This window comes from Mastomys coucha, unplaced genomic scaffold (genome assembly GCF_008632895.1).
Source record: "Mastomys coucha isolate ucsf_1 unplaced genomic scaffold, UCSF_Mcou_1 pScaffold15, whole genome shotgun sequence".
NCBI classification, from domain to species: domain Eukaryota; kingdom Metazoa; phylum Chordata; class Mammalia; order Rodentia; family Muridae; genus Mastomys; species Mastomys coucha.
Genome location: NW_022196897.1, coordinates 24,832,084 through 24,837,768, shown reverse-complemented (window position 1 = coordinate 24,837,768; position 5,685 = coordinate 24,832,084).

The window sequence follows — 5,685 nt, the reverse complement described above, 5'->3', positions numbered from 1 at the left end:
ACTTCATACAATTGCAAAGCTTCTGTAAGGCAAAGGACACTGTCAATGGGACAAAAGCCAGCCAACAGATTGAGAAAAAATTTTACCCATCCTACATCTGATAGAGGGCTAATATCCAATAAATGCAAAGAACTCAGGAAGTTAGACTTCAGAGAACCAAATAACCCTATTAAAAATGGGGCACAGAGCTAAACAAAGAATTTTCAACTGAGGAATATTGAATGGCCAAGAAGCTTCTTAAGAAATGTTCACATCCTTAGTCATCAGGGAAATGCAAATCAAAAAACTCATGAGATTTCACCTCGCATCAGTCAGAATGGCTAAAATTAAAAACTCATGTGAAAGTAGATGCTGGTGAGATTGTGGAGAAAGAGGAACACTCCTTCATTGCTGGTAGGATTCCAAGCTGGTACAACCACTCTGGAAATCAGTTTGGCGGTTCCTCAGAAAATTGGACATAGTACTACCTGAGGACCCAGCTATACCATTCCTGGACATATACCCAGAAGATGCTCCAACATGTAATAAGGAAACATGCTCCATTGTGTTTGTATCTGCCTTATTTCTAATAGCCAGAAGCTGGAAACAATGTAAATGTCCTTCAACAGAGGGATGGATACAGAAAATTTTGTACATTTACACAATGGAGTACTACTCAGCTATTAAAAACACTGAATTCATGAAGTTCTTAGGCTAATAGATAGAACCTGAAAATGTCATCCTGAGTGAGGTAACCCAATCATAAAAGAACACACATGGTATGCACTCACTGATAAGCAGATAGTAGCCCAAAGGCTCCAAATAAGCAAGATACAATTCACAGACCACATGAAAATCAATAAGAAGGAAGACCAATGTGTGGGTGCTTCTGTCCTTCTTAGAAGGAGAACCAAATACTCACAGCAGCAAATATAGAAATAAAGTGTAGAGCAGAGACTGAAGGAAAGGCCACCCAGATACTATGCCATCTGGGATTCATCCCATATACAGTTACCAAACCCAGACACTATTGTGGATGCCAAGAAAAGCATGCTGAAAGGAGCCTGATAAGGCTGTCATCTGAAAGGCTCTGCCTTTCATACACAAATGTTCCTTACAAATACAGAGGCGGATGTTTGCAGCCAACCATTGGACTAATTGTGGGGTCCCTAATAGAGCAGTTAGAGAAAGGACTAAAGGCATTGAAGGAGTTTGCCACCCCATAAGAAGAACAACAATATCAACTATCACCCCCCTGCCAGAACTCCCAGGGACTAAGCCATCAACAAAGGAGTACACATGTCTCCAGCTGCATATGTAGCAGAGGATGGCCTTGTCAGGCATCATTGGAGGAGAGGTTCTTGGTCCTATGAAGGCTTAATAGATGCCCCAGTGTAGGGAAATCAAGGGTGGGGAGGTGGGAATGGGTGGTGTGTGGGTGGAGGAACACCCTTAAAGGGGGAAGGAGGATGTGATGGGGTTTTTCCGGGAGGGAGGGAAACTGGGAAGGGGGATAACTTATGAAATGTAAATAAAGAAAATATCCAATTAAAAAATAAAAAGAGAGGAGTGATGGGACAACTCTCTGAATTGAATAATGTGGGATTCATCCCTGGAGGAGTAGTACATTACTGCCATAGCTCCCCTCTTTCCTCCATCAGTAAATACTTAGGTGGTCTTGGTGATGGACTTCTTTACAAAGCCATAGAGGGTTAGCTACTACAACAGAGGTAGGGTAGAAATCCATCTTTAGTTAATGCTATGATTTCAAATTTGTCCCAAGAATAACAAAGTGGATGTGATTTCTGAGTAGCTATTGAACATCAGAGAGAGAGAATAGGCATAACAAGGACATCTGTGTCTTTTCCTGAGGTTTAGAGAGCTCTGTCCCTGCCATTTCTAATTATAGTAGTGAGTGCAATGGTGCACTGCCCATCAGGGTGTGGAGCCATTTCAGAACTCCTTGGAGCTGATACAGAGCTCCAATGAGGGTAGGGAAGTTAAAAAATCAGAAGCTGGACTGGCATTGTTGGCTCATATCTAGCATGTGCCATATCTTTTAGGCTGCATTAATGGAGCCTAAAATCTCAACTGCCTCAGAAGGGAGAGCTCTCCAGGAGGAGGGGCTTTTAGCTCTGTTTAGGAGATAAAAAAGGCACTAGGATAATGGCCGTAAGGGAAAGCCATGGTCAAAGCCAATTAAGGTTTCTCAAAAATCTTTGGAGGGAGGTGATGGTTATATCTTGAGGGAAGGTTAAGTAAGAGTGAGTTTAAGTGGGCATATTGAGATGAGGGAAATTTCCATCCCCAAGAATGTGATGGACAGATAAGTTGTATTTTGTGTTTAAATCCTAGGGAGGATGGGGAAGATATTAATTGATCCTTAGGTTGGAGGGGTATGTGAAAAAGTTCCTCCACACCAAGATATCATTCAGATAATGATAAATGTGAAGACTTTTGTCAAGTAGGGTCTTAATGTTGTGGCATTGACCTCTTAACAGATGGTGGAACTGTTTGTCATCCTTTGGGGGAGGATCATCCACTCATACCATAAGGCCAGCCTAGAGTTGTTAGTGGGGTTATTGGGAACACAAAGTATTGGCAATCATGGTGGTAAAGAGGGATAGAGGAAAAGCGGCCTTTAATGTCTACTGTTAGAAGAGGGACATTGGCAATAATGGTGGAAATGGGTGGTATCTCACTGTGGGGGACACCCAAACCTGCATGGTCTTGTTAATTGTTCTTAAATCTTACCAGTCTCCATACCCCTGAGATCCTCTTTTTTTTTTAATAGCAAGCACATAGGTGTTTCATGGATTGTAGGAAGGGCAAATTGGTAAAGCTAGTGATATTTTGTTTTTGTTCTTTGTTTTTTTTTTTTTTTTTTTTTTTTTTTTTTTTTTTTTTGTCTTCTGTGTGAGTACTTTAAGTTTCTTCCATGATAAAGACAACTGTTTAATCTAGATAGGCTCATTGGAGAGCCAACTGAAGCAAGGGGTTCTATATTTAACAGCAGGTTTTAGAATTGGGGGTAACATGAGGGAGGGTCTTAAAACTTTTATGAGAATAATTATTACAGGTATTATTATTTACCCTACTGTCTTAGTTAGGGTTTTATTGCTGTGAAGAGACATCATGATCATAGCAACTCTTACAGAAGAAAGCACTTAATTGGGACTGGCTTAGAGTTTCAGAGGTTCAGTTCATTATCACCATGGTAGGAAGCATGGCAGCCTACAGTCAGACATGGAGCTGGAGAAGAGTTGAGAGTTCTACACCTTTTTTTATTAGATATTTTCTTTATTTACATTTCAAATGTTATCCCCTTTTCCTGGTTTCCCTCTGAAAACCTCCTCCTCTCTCCCCCTCCCCCAGCTCACCAACCCGCCCATTTCCCATTCCTGGTCCTGGCATTTCCCTACACTGGGGCATTGAGCCTTCACAGGATCAAGGGCCTCTCTTCCCACTGATGACCGATTAGGCCATCCTCTGCTATACATATGCTGCTGGAGCCATGAGTCCCACCCTGTGCACTCTTTGGTTGGTGGTTTAATCCCTGGGAGCTCTTGAGGGTACTAGTTAGTTCATATTGCTCTTCATCCTATGCGGCTCCAAACCCCTTCAACTCTGTGGGCCCTTTCTCTAGCTCCTACATTGGGGACACTGTGTTCAGTCCAATGGTTGGCTGAGAGCATCCACCTCTGTATTTGTCAGGCACTAATAGAGCCTCTCAGGAGACAGCTATAAAGGCAACCAGAAGGAGATTATCTTCCACAGTCAGCAAGTAGGAGTCTCTTTTCAGCCCTGGGCAGAACCTGAGCATAGGAGACCTTAAAGCCTATCTACACTGTGCCACTTCCTCTAACATGGAAACCCTCCTCAAATAAGGTCAAACCTCCTATTAGTGCCATGCATTTAAGCACATGAATTTATGGGGTCAAACATTTTTTAAACCACCGCACCTACTGTATTTTTTGGTGACTAGTTAGAGTAATGTTCAGAGCCTCCTGGACATCTCTTTATAGAAGATTGGTGGCAATGTTAGCCACATGAAGGCATATTATGCTCAGCGACCCTCCCATGTCCTGGCATTTTAGGCTTGTTTGGTGATAAAAACTTGCGAGCAACTTCCTATGTTTTGAAACTGAGGCCTGGGAATTAGGTTCCAGTCTTGTGGGACTCTTGTTGTCTTAAAATTGTTTTTTTCTGTTCTAGTATCAATGAGTTATATCAATGGTTTGTTACCTATTGTATGGTTGTCTTCGGGTGGAAGCCTTCTGAGATGCTGGAAGCTCATAAAGTGTCAGCTGGCACAGCTTTCCTTGTTATTGTTGGTGTTGAGAGCTTTCCTGTTTAGTTTAAGTGCTCCAGTGGCTTGACATCCTTGTCACAATGGGAGCAACAATCTTTCCTCCAATGGGAGCCCATACAACATCAGGGACAAACTATCTAGGAGAGTGGGATTTCTGGTAGAGGGGGCCCCCTTAGGGCACTTCCCTTTCTAGTGTTCCTTTTCACCACATATAAAACAAGCCACTTCTGTTTTTATCACTTCTGTAAAGTCCTGGAGGATGGAAGCAGCCCCAGTATGCTGCCCTAATATGATGAGTGGCACTACAATCCATTTATCATAGTATTTATCTTTGAGGCATTGAAGGTAACCCTGCACTCAGAATTCATACTCTCCCAAATTATGTTTTTAAGAATGTCTTTGGCTGCAATGTTGGGAATTTTTCTTTAATTTTGAAAATAAGATGAGAGAGAGAGAGAGAGAGAGAGAGAGAGAGAGAGAGAGAGAGAGAGAGAGAGAGAGAGAGAGAGAGAGAGAGACTTTTTTCCATGTCAGTAGTCAAGATTTTCAGGTTTCCTCTGATCAAATCTAATCTTAAATAATTTTGAAGGAATCCACAGCTTTTCATTTCCTGTTGAAACAAGAGTGTATCTATTTGCCAATGCAACACATTTTCTGACTTCCATTCTGAAGCTAACATATTTTTAAATTATATAGGATGATTTAATTTAGCAATGATTTTCCTTAAGTTTATCTTATACCCTATATAATTAAATGAATCTTCTTTTTGTATTTTTAAGAACAATGTATAATTCCCCACAAGGCAAAATTCTTTTTATTTTATCAAATATTTTAAAGTTATTTGTATTTGAATTAGCTAGCAAGATATCCATATAGTGAATGACTAATACCTTTGGAAATTTAAAAAGAATTGGCTTAGTATTTATGCCTTGATTGTGTCTAGCTTTGTGGAGAAGTTTCCACAAATGAAGGGGCCACTAATTATGAATTATTTTTGTTATGAGTGAAAAAAAGACATTTACCATGATGGGATCCTTATACTGTGCTATTTCCTCTATTAGAAAAACAAAACAAAACAAAACAAAATCATTTAAACAAAAATCAAGTAAAGAAGTAAGAAAATTTAAAATTCTGGGCTAGCCGTGTTAGATAGGCAATCCAGGTCCACATCTTGGGGTCATAAGGATTACCCACCATCATCCAGGGGTCTGTCTCAAGGACCTCTTCCCAAAGGAAGCAGCATCTCTTTGAGTAAATTTCATGCCATGAGTCTTGAGCAGCGTCTGCAGCTCTGAAATTTGAGACTTTTTTTTTAATGTGGTGAGGTATTTCTTACGATAGAATAAGTTTGGAAACACCAAGGCCAGAGGTGAAAGTTCCCAGGGCCTTGCATC